General features: G+C 43.8%; 1 protein-coding gene across 3 annotated transcripts in view; it reads left to right on the top strand.

The window, feature by feature from the left end:
• The window catches only part of ITGB6 (integrin subunit beta 6), a 142,353-nt gene continuing 120,045 nt past the window's right edge, over positions 4,634-26,941 (top strand). For all 3 annotated transcript variants that reach the window (XM_013969416.2, XM_013969411.2, XM_005676064.3), the window contains exon 1: positions 4,634-4,852. The gene's annotated coding sequence lies outside the window, so the exon portion shown is untranslated. The remainder of the gene's footprint in view (positions 4,853-26,941) is intronic.

Raw genomic sequence — 26,941 nt, 5'->3', positions numbered from 1 at the left:
CAAGATATTCTCTCTGCTACCCACATTCAGAATTGTTAGCTTTGTGACTTAGATACTGGGAATTTGCTGTCATTTTTTAAATGTATATTTTTATTTTTAGTTGATTAAAAAAAATTTTTTTTTATACTGCGCTGGGTCTTCATTGTGGCCCAGGGGCTTCTCTTGTTGCCCTCTAGTATGTGGGATCTTAGTTCCCTGACCAAGGGTCAAACCCACGTCCCCTGCATTGGAAAGTGAAGTCCAACCACTAGACCACTGGGGAAGTTCCTGAGCTTTGTTTTTAAAGTACATTCAGTTGTGGTCTGAGTAGGAATTAATGGGATTTTGTAATCTAAGTAAGGTGAGCTCATTCCTGAGTTTTGCTAAACTTCACTGTTCAGCCTCCTGCTCCACTCACAGGGGACCTTCTAAACCCAGGAACCTCTGGCTGAATCAAAAGGCAAGTACTCTGCCCAGAGCCACACTCGGTGGAGCCAAGCAAGGCTGGCAGACGCCGCCATGTTCCATGACCATGGCCTCCCAACTAAGTTTTCCTTCTTTTCACTCCTGCAAAGAATAAAAAGGCCACATGATCCCAAATTATTTTTCCCAGGTGACTTTCCCAGTGGGTACCTGGGGTATCCAAACTCCCTCCTACCAGGAAGCATTTGTCATTTTCTCCACGCATCATGCTCCAGCAAAACCAGATTTCTCACGTTAAAGGATGAAGCACACACTTTCATCCAGCGGGCTTTTTGAAGAATGAAGGTGAGACCTTGATTTACTGAGATTTGCCTGCCCTGCTCTATGACGCAAACAGATTCCTGGGCCTTATGGCAGCCTTGCCCTTCATGTTTTGTGGCCAGGGCCATACATATCTTGCCTGGAGAGCTAAGAGTGGAATTTTAACTATGAATGTCCTTGTGTTTAATAGACTGAAGTCAAAGGGCCACATTCTGTCTCATATACACATGAACAACTTCGACTGGGTTACTCGTGTATATCTGAGTTTAGGTAAAATATTCCAACACTTGGGCACTATTGAAAACATTCTTCTTCTTGTTTAATCTCTTTAATGTGCATGTGGGAGGGTGAAACAGCACGCGGAAATTAATCAAAACCTCACTCTGTTTCAGATAATGTTTTGTTTTTAAGGGAACAAAGCCATTTGGAATCAATTCCATCATTATACACACCAACCACGGAGCCTCTCCAAGCTTCTCTTGGAGGTCGCATTAGCCCAGACCTACCTGGTTATTTAAGGGACAGTTGTAGTAGAATGAAGCACACAGTAGGTCTATACTCAAAAGAGGCAAGATCAAGTTCCAGCTCTGATAATATTGTACCCACTTGGCAAGCCATTTAATCTTTCCTGGTATCTGTTCATCTGCAGGCTGTTGACTTTGCAAGGTTGTTATGTGAATTCAGTACATAATGGGTGTTACATTTATTTTTTATTCAAAAGTATTTTTCCTGTTATAAAGGCAAAAGATGTGAACAAATAGAAACCCAATAATTATGGAGATAGTAAGGAGAGACTTAAAGTCAAACAATGCAAGCATTGATTGGTATATGCAAGCATAGATTGGTATAGCTCCTTTGGAAAGTAGGTGCAATGCATACTGATAACACTGAGTAGATAACACTATTTTCTTTGATCCAATTATTCCACATATGAATTTGTCATTGAAAATATAAAAAAAAGGGGGGGAGAATCTTCATGTGTAAGGGTATTTTTTCATAGTATATTTTTGTCATGGAAAGCAAGTGGAAACAACCTAAATTTTAAGTAAATAATGAAATTTAGATGCTTAGAAGATGCTTAAATTCTTATAGTGTTAAATGAATAGAAATGGATTCAAAATAAACATTTTGTGTGATTATATGCAGAATCATTTGTACCAAGAAAAATAAGCATTAAAAAGGACTGGAAAGAAATAGGACAAGATTTCCAACAATGATGGGTAAAATAAAACCAGAAGATGCTTTGAATAAAACCACTATATGAACTTTTGCCCCTTTTTGCATTCCTAATACCTTATACATATATGACACTGTATATAGTAAGTGAATTTCTTAAGACTTATGCCTTAGCTCCTAATTACCTAGAATACTTGTTTCAACCAACTCTCCAATTAATCAAAGTTCACCTTAATTAGCACTGCAAAATAGTTTGAAATACTTTTTTCTGATGGTCTATTCTTATTTTTTCACCCAGCCATCTGTAAGATCATAGATATTCAGGATCTACCACATTTGGCATTTGGTCAAATAGCAAAAGCTTAGATTTAGTCATTGAGTGTCACAAGGCACAACATCAAAGGAATTTTCCAGCACTGCTCCCCACATACAGCCGGGCTTATGTCACTTGATCCTGAAGAATGCCAAGCAGTGAGCAGCGAGTGGTGACTGCTCATGGCAGGGGAGCTAGTGCGTATGTTTCTATCAACAGGAAAATGGGTGGCAAGCCCAACAAGGAGTGTGCAGGGACGTTTTCATTGTAGAAAAAAGATTTCAGTGAAAGTTCATCAGCATTACCATTGTGAGTTAAGCATAAGCAGGGGATACAATAAATAAAACCTCGTTAATTTATAGAAATAGAAGAAAAGCATCCAAAAGAGGCAATTCCATGAATATTTGGTTCTCTGACCCACAGGAAGAAATATTTATTGCCTTCAGATGAGAGACATCTTTAGTGGTTTTCCTTTGTAATAACATTACAAAATATCATTTTGGGTTTCTAGCATGTCTTGCCTGGAGAATCCCAGGGACGGGGGAGCCTGGCTGCCGTCTATGGGGTCACACAGAGTCGGACACGACTGAAGCGACTTAGCAGCAGCAGCAGCAGTCCTACAGGCCTTTCTATGCCTCACTTGGAAACAGAGCACCACGCTCAGCATACAGTGGAGTTGTCCACTCGGGAAATGGATGCTAGCCTGTGTTGGGGCAACCCACAGAGGAAATGACTTTTGCAGAGAAGGAATAACATCTCTAGGGCAGAAATTAACTCACTCCTTGAATTTCAAATAGAAAAATGTTTCCTCACACCTGAGCTCACCTAAAGAGCAAAAGAATGAACATTGACCTCAATTATAGGGAAGGAAAAGCCCCTTGAAGGCTCATGGGATCACAGAGAGTTAGAAATGAACAGTACCACCCACAAGATATACACAGGAGACAGTTCAGAGAGGTTAGGATCTTTTTTGAGGTCACACAGCCAGGAAATAATGCAGTCAGAATTCGGCCCCAAGTCCCCTGGCTCTCTGTAGCTCTGTTGTTCTTCGGTTGCCAAGTCATGTCCAACTCTTCGCAACCACATGGACTACAGCACACCAGGCTTCCCTTTCCCTCACCACTTCTGGGAGTTTTCCCAAGTTCGTGTCCATTTCATCTGGCTTCCACACAAATATGACAGGGCTTGTGATCTGCCGGACCACCACAACTGTTCTTCAGACGTTCAGGAAGTAGTATAGCATGATGGTAAGTGCTTTGGAGTCAGACCAGAGTCTAAATCTGAACTGTTACTGGCTAGTGTGTGACCCTGGGCAAGTCGCCTCTCTGAACGTCAGGGTCATCTATAAAGCCAGATCATAAACCCAGCCCCACAGTGGGGTGGGAAGAATTAAATGATATAATGACCTCAAAAGTGCTGGACAGGCCACAGGGACTCAATGAACAGGATCTGCCCCTACCATCCTACTGCTGTTCTTGAAGGCATACCCAAAGCCCTGAATAGTCAGCTCAGCTAGGGAGGAAGAATGTGGTCCAGATGCTTCATCCTTCTTCACAAGAGCTGTATGGCTATGTTTGAACTCTTTTGTGCCCAACCAGAATAAATCAAATCCAATCTAAACCATTTGGTGCTTGGCACTATTTGTGATACTAATTCATCAGTTTTTATTTTCTAGTTTACCCAAACCAGCCATTTCTAGAGGCTAGCGACTTTAAACTAAGCCTGCCAATAAAATACGACTCATCTCGAAAAATACCACAATCTTTCTGAAGCAGTGTAAATATAAATATACGCAATATAGAAAAAAATTTTAGTTTATTTTGTATTGAAGCATAGTGGATTTACAATGCTGTGTTATCTTCTGGTGTACAGAAAAGTGATTTATATATTCTTTTTCATTTTCCATTATGGTTTATTACAGGATATTGAATACAGTTCCCTGTGCTATATAGTAGAACCTTATTGTTTCTCTGTTCCATATATAATAGATTGCATCTGCTAACCCCAAACTTCCAGTCCTCTCCTCCTCCATCTGCCTACCCTCTTAGCAACCACACGTCTGGCCTCTATGTCTGTGAGTCAATACAGGGAAATTTGATAGGAGTTTGGTCTTCAGCTTGGGTGCCAGTTCAACTCCAAACTTCCCCAGTTCTATTTTGGGGCATTAAAATCTATATGTGCTTAGTATCCCAGCCACCCTGCCATCTATGAGGTTTGAATATCCTTTATGGAATGAACTTGATCCTCCTGCCTTACTTTTGGTCTCTCTCCAGAGTGGCTAATGTGCTGGCATAGCTCTACCATTTGTCAGCCAGAAGTCTGGTTACACATTTGCTCGTCAATCTAAACCTAACCTATTCATACGCGCACTTGGGGTTTCCTGTAAATCAACCAGACGTTCTGTCATTCACCAGCAATATCTCTCCATAGTATTCTACACCCATGTGCCTTCGTGAGCTATTCACTATGTTTGTGGAAGAAGCATTCAAATCAATGTGCTTTTTCAGGAATGGTGACACCAGAATGTTATAAACCTGTTCATTACCACAAGGATAAATGATATTTCTGCCAGAGACTTTTGATAACGGGTACAGTAATGCATCTCAACACTTTCTGAAATTTAAAGGTCTGTCCTCAGAGGTAAGTAGGATAATGCATGACTAACAAAAGCCAATCCCAAATCCCGGAGCTGAACTGTCCTTGTCAATGTACTTGATCGTTTTGAGCAGACGCTGCCTTAGAAAGTTCATAAGGTTATTTCTATTCTCTTGATATTAATGTCCAGGTAAGGCTGACCCCATGGTTTGTTAAAGGGAAGGTCCTTCTTAACTTAGCATGCTTTATTGTGATCTTTCTTATATTGGAATTCACACACGCTTTTTAACAGTTGTGCTTCAGGAGTCTGCGATGGTTTAAGGATGATATTTCATGGAATTATCAGTTCATCATTCATTAAAATATTATAACATTCAGTTGATTTGTCTCTTCAGAAGCTTAAGATATTTGTTTCTGATTAGAGTAATTAGTTGTTAACATTGTTTTTAAAATAGGTGATTTGACTCTAGCCTCACTAGCTCTTTTGGCATCTGCAAGAGGTACAAAGGAACTATGGAACTGGAAATTTAAGCAAGAAAATAGCAGTTCTTATTGACACGTGCACCACATCTTGGCAGCCAGTTAACTTCAGTGTTTCAGCATTGTAAAATGGTGTTTACATGTAGAGCTAATTCATGAAAACTATGGATAAAATGAAGGGGGGAAAGCCTCCAATCTAGCATATCTTCAAAGAGCACATTGTATTCCCACAAGTGCCTGAAAATGCCTGGTGTCATTACTATTCACTTTTGTATCGTTACTATTCACTTCAAGCACTTGGGGATATGAGTATCAGTGCTGTAAAAAAAATCCAGTATCTGTGAAAATCCAAATAGCGTGTCCTCTAATATTAAAGACTCACAGATAGAGCTGTATCATATTGGCTTTCAAGATGTCCAAAATGAACAGAATATACATTCTGGTCAGAGAGTAATGGTGGTTCCTTACAGTTTTGGATTCTGAACAGGCTCAGCAGATCATCATTAGAGTTTTCGAGTCTGGGTTTCAAATATCAAGTCGCTTTTTGATAGTATAAAGATTAGTGTCTACCGAAGTAAAATTCTGTGCCTCAGTGAAATGTAGAAATATCTTGCTTCCCAAGCCATCTCTCCTCTTCAGTCCTGTTCATTCCCAAGGCAGCTGTTTTCCTCTATCTGATGTACACCCTCTAGTGTTTCCGGGATGAAATACAGAAACTAAAGCTCAATTTACAAACAAAAAACATTATTGCAGTCTTGAAATATTATCCCCAGTTACCATACACTAAAGCAAACTTACCACCAGATGTTTTGACATGAACTTTAAGTGACTGCCAAAGTTTTTCAGCTGAGAATCTCAAAGCTAGATTCTTGTAATCCAACTTCAGATCCCAAAAGAGGACATTGACTTCTACTCTGTTACGCTTAGATTCCTTCCCTTAGACTTCTTGTATTCTAATTTATATTTATTGTGCTATGCAGAGCAGGGAGGTGTTCAGTAAGAGCTAAAGCATGCCAGCAAGCATTTCTTTGACCTATTTTCCAGGGGTAGAATTTACACTGAATTCTCCTAAGTTACTCAAGAGGTTCAAGGTATTTTTGACTCAAGAGAAAAGTGATTAATTTTTAAAATGGCTTTACAGAAACCATGGGCGTATTTTCCGCCATAGAACCCCTTAGGTCAAACGAGAAAGAGCAGCCATTTGGGAAACGTATTCCTTATGAGCACTTTTTCTTGACAGAGAAGAAAATATATTTCCAAACCTGTCAGCTGCTGCCGCTGCTACTTTGGAAGCCAGCCACAGCTGATTGTGTGAGCTAACTATAGGCCAAGGTCATCTGGGGCTGCACCCTCTTCACAGGGATGGCACCCGCAGCTCGCCAGAGCATGTGGCCTGCCAGTACAGCCAGAACAGCCCAGAGAGCTATTTTCAGTTGGCCTTCCCACGAGAAGACCCTGGACTCTCCTTCATGCCACCAGCGTCCAGCTTCATACTTAACTATTCTCAACCATTATCTGATCTCTTCTTCACACCCTCTTTTGAGACCTGTATAGCAGCTTGATAGATACATCTAAACTTAATATTAACACTGATCTTTTGCTTAAACAGCACAAAGCTCATCACGCATACAGCTCTGCTGCTGTGCTGTGCCCAGTCACTCAGTTGCTTCTCTTTGTGACCCCATGGACTGTAGCCTACCAGACTGCCCTGTCCACGGAATTTATTTACCAGGCAAGGATACTGGAGCGGGTTGCCATTTCCTCCTCCAGGGGAATCTTCCTGACCCAGGTATCAAATGTCTCCCATGTCTCTTGCACTGCAGGCAGATTCTTTACCACTGAACCATTGGGGAAACTTATATATAAATAGCTCTACTACATATAAAATTATTTCAACTAAGTGCCTGAGTGAGAAACTTCAGACTAACTTAGCCTCTTTCATTTCTATAGCCATCCACCGCCTCCCATCCCTTGCAGGCCTGTTCAGATTCCCAAAGATCTGTTGTTGATCCTCTCCCCTTCCATGCTTCCTGTCGTTGCAGTTTACCCACGTTTGCTTCGACTTCTGTAGTAGCCTCCCAGTCAATCTTCCTGCCTCCAGTCACCAATATTCTGCCATGAGCTATATGGTAGCTTATGGTAGAATTATAAATCAGAATGTATAACTCTTCTGTTTTAAATCTTTCCATGTTTCTCCATCACCTATGAGATAAATTTTGACCTCACTACACCAGCATCCTTCAAGATCCAGAGAGTCTTGCCTACTTTTCCAGTTCATCCCTTATCATTTCCTTTATGCTGTCTTTCCATCTCTGCTTTCATCACATAAATGTAATCTATGCTTTGACCAAATTAATTACTTACTCTCCCCTAAGCCCACCATACTCTTTCATGTCTCTAGAGCTGCCTAGTGATCTTATCTACCTAGTGAATTTCTAGTTTTCTCCCATTAGGATTCAGTTTGACCATCACCTTTTGGATGGAGCTTTCCCTGACACTCTTCCAAAACTCCTTACACAGCTCACACACACAAACATATGTAGTTAGTCCCTTGATTCTCTGCAGGCGGTTGTTTACTCTTTCTTCTTGTATCACTATACACACACACACACCCCCACACTTCACACTTGGGACTCTCCAGTTAGACTATGAGGCTTTTAATATAGGAAAGTTACATTATTGATTTTTGTGTTCCCAGATATTATTTGCCAGACCAGGGGTGGAGACAGTGAACAAGACAAACATAATCACTCCCTCCACAAAGCCTGCAGTTCAACCATCTCTCCATTGTCCCTTGAATCAACCTTTATACAGGATTCTGTCTGTCTGCATTGAGTACGGTCCCACCTGCCATCCCTCTGGGCTTGTGTGAGTCCTTGTAATTCATCAGGGCGTCATTCAAGTCTTCTTGCCAAGCCTTTCTCTTACAGTGAAATAGGTTATGAATTGGTTAAAGGACCATGTCTAAGGATGCTGTGTACAAAACCAATGCTGATCGTAAGGAGGCTTCTAGAAGTACCACCAAAGCCTCTGTCATACCTATATTTTGTATCAATTGGAGGTTTTGCTATACATAGAAAGCACATGCTTACTCCTTGTGTAAACAAAGTGAAGCTGGTTAAGAATGATATCCAATCACAGAATCAAGATGTATTGATTATCTCTTGCCACACAGCAAATCATACCAAAGTGAGGGGCTTAAAACAACAAATATTTATGAATATTATCTCACCGTTTCTCTAGTGCAGAGAACTCAGACTATCCTTGTAAGCAGACAGGGAAAATGCTTGGTCTTCACTGGGGAGACTCCCCTCTGCTCGAGGGAAATGGAAGGACAAGACAGGTCTGAAGAAATCCGCGGGAGAGAAATGGCAACATACTCCATGACAGGTATAGGGAAGAACAACACTTTAGAAGAATTTGAAGATATATCCTGGGCTCCCATTTTCACTCAGCAGTAAGGCAACAAAGCCCTTAGTAAGCAGCTGCTCCCTTGTGATAACCCACAAGCTCCAGCTGAACATGGCCCTGACACTGCCTTGTAGCATGCAAATTGGTATTTACCCTATCATCATCCTAGGGCTTTCCTGGTGACTCAGTGGGAGAGAATATGCCTGCAATGCAGGTGACAGAGTTCAATCCCTCTCGGGAAGATGGCCTGGGAAAGGAAATGGCAGCCCACTCCAGTACTCTTGCCTGGGAAATCCCATGGTCAGAGGAGCCTGAAGGGCTACGGTGCATGGGGTCACAAGAGTCAAACATGACTTAGGCACTAAACCACCACCATTGTCTTATAGAAGGGCTGAGAAAGATACCCCTGTCTCAATCAAAAATGTGAAAATTGAAGACAGACCAACAAGGCTCTGACTTTGTGGAGGAGAGAATATTTTTGTGTATTAAATACACAAGGAAAATATTTGTATATTTTTAAGTATCTTAAGATGCTATTACTATGCAGCTTTGTTCATTCATTCTTTCATGTTGCCCGCCTGGATCTGGTCTCATTTGAATTTTCCACTCTTCCAAGCTAAGTCTTTAGCTTGTAGGGTTTTACTTCTTGTTGCCTCCCGCCTTTTGTAAAAGATGGGGACTGGCGAGTGCTGCCAGCAAATATTTGATTGACTAATTGACAGGATGGGTCAAGTTTCTGCACAAAACATAAATGTGAAGGAAAGGTCCCCCCTTTCTCATTTAGAGAATTTTTTGTCAAACCCCAATGGCCAATTCCTATCTCATCGTTGTATTTTAAGCAGGGGACAGCTGGAGCTTACTGCCTGTAGCCTCCCCAGTCTTTATTCCTTCACTAAAGGCAGGAAACAGCAGGACTCTGCACATAGCAGGCTCGTCAAAGACAAGCCACTGACGTGGGCACTTAATAAGAATAGGCTTGCTGGCCCAGTGTTGGTGTTGGGGAGCCACATGCAGGCACACACAGCAGTCTTCTCCCGTCATCCTTTGGGAGTGAGGGGAATGAGGAACAAGGCTCCTTCCCTTTTATAACAAATGACCTATTTCAGTGAAATAAGAAAGGGAGGGCAGCCATGCAGTCAGCCAGTCAGTTCTATGCCACGTTGTAGCGATGTTAGTATTTCATACCAGTAATTCTGTCTAACAGAAACTCATCTTGGCTTTTTCCCATTCCTTTTAGCAAGATTGCAGTTGTAAATCAGCCAGAGTGTCCTGGAGGCTGCTTCAGGTTGGTTGTTGTGAGCAGTGTAGGGAGAGGAATCTTCAGAATAATTTAGAACATGAGTCTAAGAGGGAAGGTCAGTTTTGCTATTTAGAATCAGAGCACTATGCCAAACTTGGCTTTGAAGGGATGCTCTAAATGTCGGTCTTGGAATCTGAATTTAGAATATCTAATAAAATATAGCAATTCATGCTTTTACCCCCATGTGACTTAGTTCAGGTTCTCAGTTCTGACCTCTGAGCCATCCTCTAAATTCGGGAGGCCACTTTAATAATAATCCATTTTGCATTGCTATGGTCCCTTTTTAGTCATAAGAACAAGTTTTATTCATAGCTCCAAGAGGACAACAGGGTGGGTGTTTTTGTGATCTGATGGGCATTATGAACAGAAACTGAATTTGTAGGGAGAATTCAGGTCCTGGCCCTCTCTCTCCAGACTCTAGCTGTTTTCCTCCTCTTCCACCCAAAGTCCCCTGGCAGACACATTTCTACTCTCTGTTTCTATGAGTTGTTTTTGTTTTGTTTTGTTTCTTACGATTCCGTAGATAAGAGATACCTTGCAGAACTTGTCTTTCTGTCTAGCTTATTTCACTTAGCATAATACCCTCAAGGTCCACCCATGGTGTGGCCAGTGGCAGGGGTTCTCCCTTTCTCATGGCTGAATAATATTATAGTGTTTACATGGAACACATCTTCTTTGTCTGTTTATCTATTGATAGACACTTGGGATGTTTCCACAATACTAGCTATTGTGGATAATGCTCATGTGAACACGGGCATGCAAATATCTTTTTTACGTGCAGTTTTCTTTTCCTTTGGATAAATGGCCAGAAGTGGGATTGCTGAATTGTATGGTAATTTGATTTTTAAGGTTTTTGGTCTTACTCATGCGTAACAGTGTGATTTCAGGCAAGTACCTGGGCCTCTCTGGGCCTTTCCTTCTTTATATCTAAAATTAAGAGACAGAGTTATTCAAGGAATAAATGAGAGAGCGTCTTTTAAAATAATTTTACTTATTGTTTGAGGCTGTGCTGGGTCTTCACTGCTGCATGGGCTTTCCTGTGGCTGCGGCGAGTGGGGGCCACTCTCTGGTTGCCGAGCACGGGCTTTGCTTGGCAGTGGCTTCCCTTGCCGCGGCGCCTGGGCTCTAGGATGCTGGAGCTTCAGTGGTCGCAGAGCCAGGTTCCAGAGCACAGGCGCAGTGGTTGTGGTGCACGGGCTTAGTTGCTCCACATGTGGGATCTTCCCGGACTGAGAATTGAACCCACGTCTCCTGCGTTGGCAGGTAGATTCTCTGCCACTGAGCCACCAGCAAGCCTAGATTTTTGTTTGTTTGTTTTTTTAAGTATTAAGAAAGTGGAGTTAGCCACCGTAGTGCAGGGAGATGAATGGCTCAAATCACTCCACTAGCAGCTGCAGAATCAAGACTGGAGTCTATGTTTCATGACCCAGAACTCAGCCTGGCAGCAGCTGGTTTGTTAACTGAATGCAGACATGTTTCCTTCTGAAGTCAGTCCCTCTGAGCTAAGGAAGGATTGATATGAGACACAAATTAAGTAGAGCATAAGAAATCAGATTTACCTAATTCCGGGGACCCTCATCCATGCAGACTACAACTCCTGCCAGGTTTACCTACCCCCTGGCAAGTCACAGACACACACAGGACTCAGCAGGCATTCCTTACTGGAAAGAATTTAGTGCAGGAATATCTATGATGGCCCCATGGTTGGGGAGCAGGAGTGAGGAGGGGACTCGGAAACAATCCATACAAAGAGCTACAATCCATAGATTTGGGCTCCATTGCAGCTCTCTGCCTAAACCTCCTGTCCTGGCCGGGGCCCTGTATCCTCAGGAGAGTTGCCTCTTCCTTGTGTGCCTACGAGCGCTCCCCCTCAGTCAGGTCACTACTGAATCACACAAAACACATCTCTCCCCTGCTGCACTCAGTCTCTAAAGAGCCCCCACTCTCTGTGGAGATAAAAGGAAAACTGAGATCCCTGGAGACAAAACACAGACCCCTCCCAGAAAAGCATCATTCTTGGCCAGACCCTCTCTAGCTTCCTATAGAAACCACTGAGAAAGTAAGAACACCTCAAGTAATACTTAACTCTGAGCCCACTGTTCTAATTATTAACATTTGGCAGCCAAAGGAAGCAAACAATAGCACTTCATCCAGACACTGAAGAAGGAAAAAGGAGCTTCTCATACCCTGGTCTTTGTAAGCTGCTTGAGCAATCACTTTGAATGAGCACATGCAGCCTCCACACATACCAGCAAATGCTCCAAAGTGGGATGATGAGTTCATTCACTCCGCAAATATTTACTGAACTCCACACACTTCCAGGTGCTAGGAATACACCAGAGAACAAATAGACAAGAATCCCTGTTCTTGTGGAGCTTATATTCTAGTGAGAGGTAGACGAGGCTTTTTTTTTTTTTTTGAATTATAGTTGTTTACAATACTGTATTAGTTTCACGTATTATAGCAAAGTGATATGTACATATATATATTTATGTATACACACACACACACACACACACACACATATACATATGTATATTGTTGTTGTTTAGTAGCTAAGTCATGTCTGAGTCTTTGCACCCCATGGACTGTGGCCTGCCAGGCTCCTCTGTCCATGGAATTTCCCAGGCAAGAATACTGGAGTGGGTTGCCATTTCCTTCTCCAGGGGATCGTCCCAACCCAGGGATCAAACTTGTGTCTTCTGCTTTGGCACGAGGATTCTCCACCACTGAGCCACTGGGAAGCCCATGTATGTGTATGTATATATACATATATTCTTTTTCAGATTCTTTTGTTATTACAAAATATATAAGATATTATAAGATACTGAATGTATTAGATATAGCTCCTTGTGCTATAGATTCTTATTCTTTATCTACTTTATACACAATAATGCCATCTATCAATCCCATTGTTGTTGTGTAGTCGCTCGGTTGTGCCCAACTCTTTACAACCCCACGGACTGCAGCACGCCAGGCTGCCCTGTCCTTCTTCATCTTCTAGAACTTGCTCAAACGCGTGTCCGTTGAGTCAGTGATGCCATCTAACCATTTCATCCTCTGTCATCCCCTTCTCCTCCTTTCCCAGCAGCAGGGTCTTTTCCAATGAGTCAGCTCTTTGTATCATGTGGCCAAAGTATTGGAGCTTACCCCAAATTAATCCTTCACCCCCTACCTTTCCCTTTTGATAATCATAAGTTTGTTTTCTAAGTCTGTGAGTCTATTTCTGTTTTGTAAATTAGTTCATTTGTATTAATTTCTTAGATTCCACATATAACTGATATCATAGGATAGATGTCTTTCTCTGTCTAACTTCATTTAGCGTGATAATCTCTAGGTCCATCCACATTGCTGGAAATGGCATCATTTTATTCTTTTTTATGGATGAGTAATATTTCATTGTGGGGGCTTCCCAGGTGGCTCAGTAGTAAAGAATCTGCCTGCTAGTGCAGGAGACTTGGGTTCAATCCCTGTGTCGGGAAGATCCTCTGGAGAAGGAAACGGCAACCCACTCCACTATTCTTGCCTGGGAAATCTCATGGACAGTGGAGCCTGGCAGTCATGGGGTCCCAAAGAGTTGGACATGACTAAATGACTAAATAACAATAAATATTCCACTGTATATTTATACCATGTCTTCTTTATCCATTCATCTTCTGATGGACATTTAGGTTGTTTCCATGTCTTGGCTATTGTAAATAGTTCTGGTATGAATATTGGAGTGCATGTGTCTTTTCAAATTAGAATTTTTATTTTTTCTGTATATATGCCCAGGAGTGGGATTGCTGGATGAAATGGTAGCTCTATTTTCACTTTCTTAAGGAACTGCAATATTGTTTCCCATATTGGCCACACCAACTTACATTCCCACCAACAGTGTTAGAAGGTTCTTTTTTCTCTTCACCCTCTTTAGCATTTATTATTTGTAGACATACAGGTGGCCAATAGGCAGGTGAAAAGATTCTCAACATTGCTAATGATTAGAGAAATGCAAATCAAAACTACAGTGAGGTATTACCTCACATTGATCAGAATGACCGTCAGCAAAAAGTCTACAAATAATAAATGCTGGAAAGGAGGCAAACATGTAACAACACAATAAATAAGGAAATGATATAGCATGTTAGGAGGTGAGGAAAAAATAGAGTAGGATAAGAGGAATGGGGATTGTTGGGGTCCTATTCTACATGGGGCAGTCAATGTTGACATTAATAAGAGGATAAACTTTAAACAGAGACCTAAAGGAAAAGAAGAATGTAGCCAAGTGGATTATCTGGAAAGCAAGGCTATACACAGAGCAGCCAGCGCAAAGATCCTGAGGTAGGAGCTAGAATGTTGGTGGAGCATTAAAGAAGCTGCTATGTCTGGAATGGAGCGGGTGTGAAATAGAAGAGAGGAAATGAGGTCACAGAGGAAACAGTGGACAGATAGGTGGAACTCTATGTGTGTTAGTCACTCGTGTCCAGCTCTTTGCGATCTCATGGACTAGCCTGCTGAGCTCCTCTGTTCATGGGATTTCCCAGGCAAGAATACTGGAGTGGGTTGCCTTGGAGAAGTATTTCCTTCTCCAAGGGAGCTTCCCGACCCAGAGATTGAACCTGGGTCTCCTGCATTGGCGGATGGACTCTTTACCATCGGAGCCACCCCGGGTGGAACTCTGTAGGCTCATACACAAGCTTTGCTTTCCTTTAGAGAGATAGACGCGCTGCTGCCTTTGGAGCAGGAGTATAACACCGCCTGCCTTGGGTTTTGATAGGAGCCCACTCTGGCTGCTGTGCGGTGTCTGTTAAATGCTCAGTTAAGGCCACAGGGAGAGGGCCTCGTACACTTTTACTTGTTTTCCTCAAAGATGTTCCAAGTTGATGGATTTCCATACTGACACACAACAGCATCCCCCACTGAACAGAACTTTCCCACATCCTCCATCATGAGTCCACACCCCCAGGAAGCATAGTCTCGGCCTCTTCCATCCCAGCATCACATGGAGATGGACAAAGAAAGGGAGGAATCTTCTCTTCCCCCTCTGTTTGCCAACTTCTCAATAATTCCAACTCCACCTAGCGAGATCCATTAGAGCTAATTAACGACCTTCTTTTCAGGAGGTGTCTCTTCACGATGATTAATTCTGGGTCAGAGACAGAAAGCTTGTTCCATTATAGCTCTTTTTAAAAAATTATTATTATTCAGGCTTCTAATACCGGCATGAACTGCGGGTGAATTTCTGAAGTCATGTTACTTAGCTGTCACAACTAGTAATAGAAAAATTCAATTTATAAAGAATTAGGAGAGGCAAGAGAGGCATGCTCTTCGGTTTAGAACAAAGGAGATCAATTCTGACACAATGGCAGCATGACATTCGTGGACTTTGAAGATTCTAGGCTTCCTCTTCATTAATTAGAGAGAATCAAGAGTTCTGGTGGTTAATTATTTGCAGAAATTGTGCTCTGCAAAAGCAGATGCCAACTCACTCCAGCCGCCTCCAGCTGCAGCTCTGCATGATAATTAAACTGCGTGTCAGTCCTAACCTCAGTCTGGATGGGTAAATAAACCCTCCGTTGGCCACTACCATCCTCCACCCCTCAGGTTTAGATGGGGTCATGTGACTTCCTGACACAGGGACCACAGGAGGCTGACACTGTTCTAAATGGATTACCCTGGAGAGGTAGTACTTTTAAATCCACATCCAGAAACATAAGATCGAAGTTACCTACAACCTGTCCCTACAAAGTACATGTTGGAGGGGTGGGTTGACAGCAATTTGCATCAAGGTCAGTTGGTGTACTTGGGTTGTTGCTGTTGTTACCATTGTTGTTACAGAGTTGAGTAATCGATTCTCTTTTTAAAAAACAACTTGAATTGTGCTTAATTTTTTATTTACAAAAGTAATATACATCCTTCATATGAAATTCAAGCTATGTAGAAGCGTGTGCATGAATGCTAAGTCGCTTCAGTCATGTCTGACTCTTTGCAATCCTATGGACTCTAGCCCTACTCCTCTGTCCATGGGATTCTCCAAGTAAGAATACTGGAGTGGGTTGCCATGCCCTGGGGGAGGGGAAACAGGACGCAGTACCGCTGTTCCAGAAATAGAAATGCAGCTAAAGTTAGCCCAGGGCCTCCTGTTCCCTCAGTAAGGCAGAAGGCAGAGCCTCATCTCTAATCTGCCCTTTCAGGCATCAATTTCTTGGGGGAGGTTTATCCAGAGGACTTCAGATCTCAAACTGAACAGAGCCTTGAGTGTCTGATTGGCATTCAGGAAGTGCCATGAGTGGCGAGACGAGAGTGCCTGCCTGGCAGGCCTTGCCCCAAATACCCAGTTTGCCTTGGGTGGTTTGACATTTACTGGCATTAAGATCCTTTGGCTGTTTCACAGTCCATTTATTTAAGGTATTTGAAACTCTCTCTGCAGAACAGTTAAGGTTATAATATTAGCCTGGCTGACATCAGACCCTCTCTCGGGTTACCAAGGTTATTCTGAACACTTAGAGGTTAGCCAACTTTAAAGAGCAGTAGCAAGTTTTGTCCACATCTTGATTACAGCATTTATTACACTCCATTGTAATTATTTGGCTACTCGACTGGCTCCCCAACTAGAGAGTTACCTCCTTAGGGCAATGAATGTGTTTTAAGCGTCTTGGTGCTGCCACCTCCTAGCTGGACATGGGATACAGGTTTCAGGCCAACCCTGTTTTACTGGGCTTTTATTATACAGTATTTGTTTGTTTGTTGGCAGGTTTTTTGGTGGTGGCCGTGGTTGTTTGTTTCAATGTACATAACTTGACACAGGATGGTCAGTTTTGTAGATCAACTTGCTACACTACAGTACCCAGTGGTTTAATTAGACACTAATCAGAGTATTTCTATGAAGATATTTGGTAGGTGGGATTATCCTTTACAACCAGTTGACTTTTTTATTCTCTTTCTTTTTTATTTTTTAAATTATGAAGGTATGCCTGGTGGGCTACAGTCTATGGGATTGCAAAGAGTTGGACATGACTGAGCTACTAACACACACATGATAACACATTTACAGGAGACTTGGAAAATACAGAAAAAGTTACATATAGTTCTGCTATATATTATAATTATTTTTAAGTAAATAAGTTAAGATTTTTAGTTGGTGTTTCAATATCAAGCTCTCAAAAATTAATGGAATGAATATACAGAGAAGTAGAAGGATATAGTAGACCTGAAAAGCACTGTGAACCAATTCAACATAATTAAGATAAACACAATTTTCACACAACAGCAGGATACAAATTCTATTCAAGTTCCCATAAACTATAAACTAGGAGACACTGGAACATCAGCTCAGTTCAGTTCAGTCGCTCAGTCGTGTCTGACTCTTTGTGACCCCATGAATCACAGCACACCAGGCCTCCCTGTCCATCACCAACTCCCAGAGTTCACTCAAACCCATGTCCATCAAGTCAGTGATGGCTCCAGCCATCTCATCCTCTGTCGTCCCCTTCTCCTCCTGCCCCCAATCCCTCCCAGCATCAGGGTCTTTTCCAATGAGTCAACTCTTTGCATGAGGCGGCCAAAGTACTGGAGTTTCAGCTTTAGCATCAGTCCTTCCAATGAACACCCAGGACTGATCTCCTTTAGGATAGACTGATTGGATCTCCTTGCAGTCCAAGGGACTGTCAAGAGTCTTCTCCAATACCACAGTTCAAAAGCATCAATTCTTCGGCGCTCAGCTTTCTTCACAGTCCAACTCTCACATCCATACATGACCACTGGAAAAACAATAGCCTTGACTACTGGAAAATACCCAGGGACATAAAACAAAATACAAAATTATCATGACCTAAAGAAATTGAAATCATACAGAGTCTGTTCTCTTACCACTGTGTAATTATGTTAGAAATCAATATCAAAAGATATTTAAAAATAACCCACATATTTTCAAGTGCAGTGTGACATTTACTAAGAGAAATCTTTGACTTAGCCATTGAAAGCCTCAATGAAGTTAGAAGACTGAGGAAAGACACAGAGTTATTGCAGAGAAGAAAGCATTTAAATGAGAAATTCATTTCAAAATGAGAAATTAATATCAAAGATACTTAAAAAACCTCACGTATTTGGAAAACAACCAGTTGATTTTAAATAAAAGAAATTACTTCCAATAGTGTGGATAGGCCTGACCAGCCAGTCTTAAGAGTAAAACTGAGATTTTCTGGAGAAGAAAGACTGACTCAAGCATACAGCTCTGCCTGAGTTTCCAGGCTGCCAGCCTGCCCTATGCATTTGGATTTGCCAGCCTCCACAACAGTGTGGTGCTGAAGACTCTTGAGAGTCCCTTGGACTGTAAGGAGATCAAACCAATCTTAAAGGAAATCAGCCCTGACTATTCATTGGAAGGATGATGCTGAAGCTGAAGCTCCAATACACTGACCACTTGATGGGAAGAACTGACTCATTGGAAAAGACCCTGATGCCGGAAAGGACTGAGGACAGGAGGAGAAGAGGGCAAGAAAGGATGAGATAGCTGAACGACATCACCAACTCAATGAACATGAGTTTGAGCAAACTCCAGTAGCTAGTAAATGACAGGGAAGCCTGCTATGCTGCAGTCTATGAGGTCACAAAGAGTTGGACACAACTGAGCAACTGAACTGGAGAAGGCAATGGCAACCCACTCCAGTATTCTTGCCTGGAAAATCCCATGGGTGGATGATCCTGGAAGGCTGCAGGCCATGGGGTAGCTGAGGGTTGGACACAACTGAGCGACTTCACTTTGACTTTTCACTTTCATGCATTGGAGAAGGAAATGGCAACCCACTCCAGTGTTCTTGCCAGGAGAATCCCAGGGACAGGGGAGCCTGGTGGGCTGCTGTCTATGGGTTCGCACAGAGTCGGACACAACTGAAGCGACTTAGCAGCAGCAGCAGCAGCAGCAGCAGAGCAACTGAACAACAACTGTGTGAGTCACTTCCTTAAAATGAGTACCTTTATATAAATAAATAAAATCTTCTGTTGTTTCTCCAGAGAACTCTGACTGATATACATAATGTGCAAAAATTTATGTAAAATACACCATTTATCTATCTACTGATTCTTCTATCTACTTATTTATTTGTCTGCTTTTTAATTTGGGTCACTCAACAGGTAGTTTTTGAGTGCCTGCCACACACCAGGTGTTGTGCTCAGTCCTAGCCCTAAATCTCAAAGAATGGCCTCCTTTAAGGCAAGTCCAGGGTCATATTGGAGGTTTCCTAAAGAAACACAGCCAGTCTAGAATTTGCAGGAACTATACTCAGACAGTGAATCACCTGCCGCCGCCATGGCCTGGGGCAGGGCCAGCCTGGGCTGGCACAGAGCCAAGAAGGAACAAAATGCATTTTCCCAGACATCTAGGGCCAAAAAGGAAAAAAAGAAAAGACACCAAGCTTGGGAGATGGAGAGATGTTCAGGGTGGATTTTCTTGTCACATGCAATCTTGAGGCTGGAAAAACTTTCCTTCTTGCAGACACCAATTGCCAACAATTTCCTTTCCTGGTGTGGTAGGATGACCTCACCATGACCTCACTTCCTCTCCAGGAGCCCTGAGGATTTCTCATCAGCCCAGAAGCTTCCAGAAGGGCTGGCTTCAGGCTCTGTCATCACACCTTTGGCCCAGAGAAGCAGCTAGGTGGGGGGGGCATGGCGAAGAGTAAGAAGAGCCTTGGCTCTTTGCAGTTTCTCCAAGAGTGGCACCATTTCAATGAACTTGACGAGACAATGCTGATCTTTGTAAGTCTCAGTGGGAAGATGTAGGAGAAGGCAGTGTGAGCACCAGCCAGAGGGTCCAAAGAGAAGGTCATCAGAGGTATGATAACATTTTGTGAAGCCAGGTCCTGCCCTGGCCAGGTATACACCCTGCCAGCCCCAGAGTTTTCTCTGCAGAGAGAATATGGCACATTTTCCTTCCTCTTCCTAGCAGGTGGTAGCAAGAAGTGAGCGGGAACCTCGGATTACGTGTCCCTGCCCCTGTGAGCAGTTTAGGGTTCAGGCAGTACTGGTAAGCCCACATGGCATTGTTTACAGATGAGAAAAAAAAATGTCACCTTTCTCAAGACACTTGACTGCTGTCTGCCATAAAATGGTCTTCATCAATATACATCTCCACGATGAAGCTATGGGCTCCCCTGGTGGCTCAGGTGGTAAAGAAATTGCCTGCAATGCCGTAGACCTGCATTCGATCCCTGGGTTGGAAAGATCCCCTAGAGGAAAGTGTGGCAACCCACTCCACTATTCTTGCCTGGAGAATCCCCATGGACAGAGGAAGCTGGTGAGCTACAGTCCATGGGGTCACAAAGGGTCAGACACAACTGAGCGACTAAGCACAGCACGATGAAGGGGACTGAAAGGTCGTCCTTGGAGTTCTGCAAGACACAACCTTTCTCGTGGCCCTGGGACTATCTGGGCTTCCTCTTGGGAGTGCCAGCCTCAAGCTGTTGCGGTTTCCTTTATCTCAGGGAGCTGCTGCCTTGTGGTCTTGCCCAATTTAACAGAGAGGCCTCTGTGAACCCAGATCTCCCCCTAAAGAAAACTTAATCCTCCTGGCTTTCCCTGAAGCTGGCAGAGCTACCTGCCTGGCAACTTGTGGGAGAATTTTCTAGGTTCCCACAATCATCTGACTCTTGTTTGCAAGTGCTTCTTCTATCTTCCCAGCATAGTTATTCATCTAAGACTCTCAAGAAATTTAACACTTCCTTAGCTGAAAAAGATGCTGCTAATTTTGATGGCACCGCATCAGTCCAGGGTGAAGCCTAGAAGGATGAGGGGGAGACTGGGTGTCCCCACTCCACTCTCTCTCCTGGGTTCATCTCAGGGATGCAAGTGGTGGGTGAGTCATGCTCCTGACCCGGCTCTGGCTGTAGACAGGCCACTCAGACTCCTCTTGCCTCCAGCAGCCTCAGTGCTGAGGACACACAGGCCCAGAGATACCCTCCTCTCAGCCTTGGCTTGACCAGCCTGGACTCTGCCACCGTTAATTATCATGTTGAGAGAGAAACAGGGTGCTCACCTGCTTCTGATCCCACACTCTGGTACAATGCCCACTTTGGTGGTTTGGGCTGGAGGAGGAGGCCTAGCACAGCTTGAGGAAGACTTGACTCCAGGTTAAGGGGTCCCTTTCTGGGGTCCTGCAGGCTGGTCAGGCACCAAACCCTTTCCTCTTTCCTGCTGAGGCTCTGGCTACCACAGTTCTTTCTCATATTGTCCGACGGACACTTTCTGTCTTCTATTCCTGGCCTGACAGGCTTGTGAGGAAAAGGAAAGCTACCTGGATGCATGTGCGTGCCCTTGGCAAAATGCTGCCGCCTTCTCTCTCCAAATACACAAGGCTGTTTTCTGTGCTTACAACTCATTCCCAGGAGGGGCCTTGTCCCGCAGGCTTCTGAAGGAATCGCTGCAAAGGAGTAAGCCATATGGAAGCCTTCACAAGTGACTGGGACAGCGCTCACGGGTTCTGGTATCATTTTTGATCATCCTCACAAACGGGAAGGCGACAGGGAAGTGAATGGCTCCCTAACTGGGCGATTGGAGATGATTTGAGATGTCGATCAATTCCTGCTTCATAACGTTTCTTGAGAACTTTTAATGAGATGAAGCGCATGAAGTGCTTGGTGCACAGTGAGTACAAAATGAGCACTGATTTCACGCTTACAAATGTTTCGTGTAAAGGTGAGCGACAGAGAGGCCTGTGTGACATGCATCACCAGAGTGAGGGCTAAAAGCAGGGACCCTGGGAACAGGACCCTGGGCTTGAAGCCCTCGTCTGCCGTTTCATGGCTGTATGGGTTCAACAGATCTCTCCACCTCTGTGTTCCCCTACCTGTGAGATGGGGCTGTTGATGAGAAAGCTTTTCTCACAGGACTTTTGCTGAGGATTAAGTGAATCCTAGAGCAGTGCCAGGTGTGGAAGGAGTATACACACATATTTTGATGGTTATTATGCTATGCTATTATGCTATGCCTATGCTAACTCGCTTCAGTTGTGTCTGACTCTTTGCGACCCCATGGACTGTAGCCCACCAGGCTCCTCCGTCCATGGGATTTCCCAGGCAACCCACCCAGGAGTGGGTTGCCATTTCCTCCTCCAGGAGATCTTCTCGACACACGGGTCGAACCCGGGTCTCTTACATCTCCGGCACTGGCCGGCGTGTTCTTCCCTAGCGCCCCCTGGGAAGCCCTGTTACTGTGCTACTGTTGATTATTCCATTTCTGCCTGTGGGCGAGTTGCCACGTCATCGCAGTTCATTCCTTAATTTATTTCACAAATATTCTTGCTCGCATCCAGGGTAACATCGTAAAATTCTGCACTGCAGGATTTAATTTTCCAGGGTATTAATAGGTGCTTTGTGGGGAAAGAAAGGTTCAGCAAAGAAATATGTGATTCCTTGGCTTAATGATGCTCAACAGGTATTTTTACTGCAGGATTTCACAGGACATTCAACATGCTGAACACACTGCAGGCAGAAGCCTTTTCCCCCTATAGTCCCTCCCAGGTCTGGGAAGTGCTGGCCTAGAATCAGGTAAAAAATAAGTCACTAAGCCTCTCTGGCTATCAGAATTGCAGAGAGGAGCATATGAACAGTGCTGGCAGGAATAGCAAAGTTGAAGAGTCAGGAACAGCCAGGCTGGCAGGAACTCAGCAGGACTAGCCTGGGAAGGATGAAAGTTACATTGCTGGGAGTTAGCGACACCCCTGAGACAAAGCAGGCTGTAGCTCAGAACAAGTAGAATATAAAAGTAAGGGGGAACAAGAAGGCTATGTTAGCTACCATTTCATTCTTTCTCCTAATGCTGAAGTATATACTATACCCCACACACACTGTCTTTGACAGGAATGCCCCATGTGCCTGGGAGGGCAGCACACTCACTAATGGGGCCAGCAGCAGAAAGACAGGGCTCTATGGGAAAAGCAGAGGATGAAGACCTTCAGGGGCTTGGCAGGAGACATGCTCCTGGCAGGGGCTGGAGAAAGGCCTCCAAGAGGATGTTCTTTAAGCTGAGTCTTTAAAAATGCTTATTACATTAGATGGAAATGATTAGAGGGGTGTTTTGGTATAAGAGGTCCTTTGAGCAAAAAGGAAACAGTATTGGTTAGAGCTGGGGACAGATGAACCGCAAACTTGGTTAGGGTGTATGGGGACAGGGCAGGGACAGCCACAAGTCCAGACAAGACTGTGGAGAGCCAAGAAGGCCATGCCTACGTGTGCCATTCTTTCATTCAACAAACATTTACTGAGCACTGATTATGCACCAGGCATCATACTAAGTGCTTAGGGATAGGGCAGGGACAGAACAAAGCTCCTGTTCTCATAAAGCTTATAATCCTGGCGTAGAGAAAAGCAGTAAACAAATAAATGCATATCACACTATCAGGTAGCAATAGGTGCTATAAAGCAAAGTAAAGCAGGGCTGGGAAATAGAGACTGAATGGGGTGCTATTTTAGATGGGGTGGCCAGGGGTGACTAAAAAGAGATAACACTTGAACAGAAAGCTGACTCAGTTCCTGAATAAAATGAGGGGGTCAGCCAAGCAAACGAGCAGAGAAATTATGTTCCCAGCAGAGGGGACAGTCAGCCTGGAGGTCTGGGGTGGTATGTACGTGGAGGGTTCTGGAGTGGGCTGTGGGAGGGGACAGGAGGGAAGGACATCTCTGAGGCCAGATGGGTCGCTGCAAGAACCCTGCATTTTATTCGAGGTGTAATGGGATCTGGAGGCTTATTTTGCTGGTGATCAGGGTATTGAAGGTCTCGGAGCAAAACGGTAACTGAGCAATACGATGCTGACATCGTATGTGTCAGGTACCAGTGGTTTTCCGAGACTTCATGAGCCGGATCAAGAAGCAATCTGACCCAGAGATGTCATACTACAGTCTGAAGGCAAGGGACACTCTGGCTGAAGTGGACATGGGAGTCCACAGCCCCAGCCCTTCCCTGCCTCCACGTACATACCACCCCAGACCTCCAGGCTGACTGTCCCCTCTGCTGGGAACATAATTTCTCTGCTCGTTTGCTTGGCTGACCCCCTCATTTTATTCAGGAACTGAGTCAGCTTTCTGTTCAAGTGTTATCTCTTTTTAGTCACCCCTGGCCACCCCATCTAAAATAGCACCCCATTCAGTCTCTATTTCCCAGCCCTGCTTTACTTTGCTTTATAGCACCTATTGCTACCTGATAGTGTGATATGCATTTATTTGTTTACTGCTTTTCTCTACGCCAGGATTATAAGCTTTATGAGAACAGGAGCTTTGTTCTGTCCCTGCCCTATCCCTAAGCACTTAGTATGATGCCTGGTGCATAATCAGTGCTCAGTAAATGTTTGTTGAATGAAAGAATGGCACACGTAGGCATGGCCTTCTTGGCTCTCCACAGTCTTGTCTGGACTTGTGGCTGTCCCTGCCTTGTCCCCATACACCATAACCAAGTTTGCGGTTCATCTGTCCCCAGCTCTAACCAATATTGTTTCCTTTTTGCTCAAGGGACCTCTTATACCCCAAACACCCCTCTAATCATTTCCATCTAACATAATAAGCATTTTTAAAGACTCAGCTTAAAGAACATCCTCTTGGAGGCCTTTCTCCAGCCCCTGCCTGGAGCATGTTCCCCCACCAAGCCCCTGAAGGTCTTCATCCTCTGCTTTTCCCATAGAGCCCTGTCTTCCTGCTGCTGGCCCCATTAGTGAGTGTGCCGCCCTCCCAGGCACGTGGGGCATTCCTGTCAAAGACAGTGTGTATGGGGTATAGTATATACTTCAGCATTAGGAGAAAGAATGAAATGGTAGCTAACATAGCCTTCTTGTTCCCCCTTACTTTTATATTCTACTTGTTCTGAGCTACAGTCTGCTTTGTCTCGGGGTGTCGCTCCCCTTGCCGTCCTCAGGGACACTGAGGGACCCTCAGGACTCAATATCAGTGAGGCGGCTGGGCCAGGGAAAGCCAGAGGAGAGAGGCTGGGAGCTTAGGCTGGGGTAAGCAGAGTAGAAATGGGGCAGAACTGAAGAAGCAGATCTGGTCTGTTCCACTTACCCTCTAGGCTAAGGAGCTGTGTATGCTGTGCGCCAGAAAGAGAGAAGCATGTTTCAGAGATATGCCAAGGGAGAGCTCTCTTTCGCACATGCCGAAGGGGTGGCCACCTTCCTCTAATGCTGTTTACTTAGTTGGCTGTGGCAGACCGTGGTGGCGGCCCTCAGGCTCATCGCTGTGGTATAGGGCCCTAGCTCGACAGGCTTACTCGCTCCACGCATGTGGGGTCTCATTAACAGTTCCTCAGACAGGGATCGAACTTGCATCTTCTGCATTGGAAGGCAGATTCTTAACCACTGGACCACCAGGGAAGTCCCCAGATGACCATCTTTAGGATTAAGCAGGGATGTGTTTTTTCTGGATAAGTGGTCTGCATAGAGATGAGAAAAACTTCTGAGTAATTTCTACCTGATGGCAGGATACTGTCAGATGTTTGGAATGAACTCTTCTTCCCTCTCCCCACATAAGACAAATGCATCTACTGTTCTTTCTGCCTTGGATGCTCCACATCAGATATCTGCATGGTGAGCCTTCACTGCCCCCGGGTTTCACTCGAACATCTCCTCTCAATGAGGGTTTTCATGTCCACGCTGCCTCCTTGACAGTTCCTAGCTCCCTTCCTTCTTTGTTTTCTTATTTCTTTGCACTTGTTACTATCTAATGAACTCTATATTTCAATTTCTCAATATCAGTTATTGTCTGTTTCCTCTCATTTAGGATAGAAGCTTTATGAGAGCAGGGACCTCTGCCTATTTCATGTCCCCAAGGCCAGCAGTGGTGTTTGGCATAATAGAGGCTTCATAGAGACTTATGGAGTGGACAAAGGATATTTTCCTTGTATGAGTAACTATCACAGGTCTAGGGTAATTTAGTACAAAGGATTTGTTCATATAAATATGTGTACATGTTCAGTTCAGTTCAGTTCAGTTCAGTTCAGTCACTCAGTCATGTCTGACTTTGCAACCCCATGAATTGCAGCACACCAGGCCTCCCTGTCCATCACCAACTCTTGGAGTTCACTCAAACTCACGTCTATCGAGTCGTGTATATGTGTGTAAATATATATTTATTTAAAGCAGCAAAGCACATTTATTGTAAGTCATGTGGTGATCTGAAAATGATTATTTATTCCCTGATTTGCTAAAAACATGAAACCCATGCTAAACAAGGGGTACATTAGTCCACATAAGGATGTGAGACTTCTTTTGATAAATACTTCCCCAGAAATTCCCAGTGGCCAGTACCATGCTAGGCACTGGGGTGCAGTGATGAGTGAATTTGGTAAAAAAATGCAGTTTCTTAAAGCAATTCTAAAATGCGTAACCTAAGTCCACAATTCACTCCCACAGAATCACTGTACTTACAACTTCCAACTGACAAACAGGTTGTGTTCTTAAGACTCATTTTAAATTCAGCTGATGGAACTTGGAATACACTGTCTTCTGTTCCCTGGGGAACATAGGAAGAGTTTCTCAGGCTCGGCTGGGCTACAAAGCACATTAAAGAATAATGCTGGACTTCCCTGGTGGTCTAATGGTTAAAAATCTGCCTGCCAATGCAGGAGACTCGTGTTCAATCCCTGGTTGGGGAACTAGGATCCCGCAGGCTGCTGGGTAACTGGGCCTGTGCAGCCAAAAATAAATAATTTTTTTAAAAGGAATAATGCATTTGATAAACCATAAATTCAAGATGAAAAACTATAGAAAAGAATATTGTTGGATAACAGAAAAAACTATAAATGGAGTTAGAAAGTGTGTTGTTATGTACATTAGGTGGCCACAGTTAAGAAAAGCATTCGAAGATGTTGAAAAAAAAAAAAAAACCTTTGGCTTCCTCAAGGGAAGCTGAACTCAGGATTTTAATTTGGTGACCTCACATTTAATGTCGCATCCTGAGCCAGTGCCCCTTTCCACCCTTTTCGTC

This window comes from Capra hircus, chromosome 2, assembly GCF_001704415.2.
Source record: "Capra hircus breed San Clemente chromosome 2, ASM170441v1, whole genome shotgun sequence".
NCBI lineage: Eukaryota > Metazoa > Chordata > Mammalia > Artiodactyla > Bovidae > Capra > Capra hircus.
The sequence above is the reverse complement of the archived record's forward strand: the minus strand, read 5'-3'. Positions and strand labels throughout refer to the sequence as shown.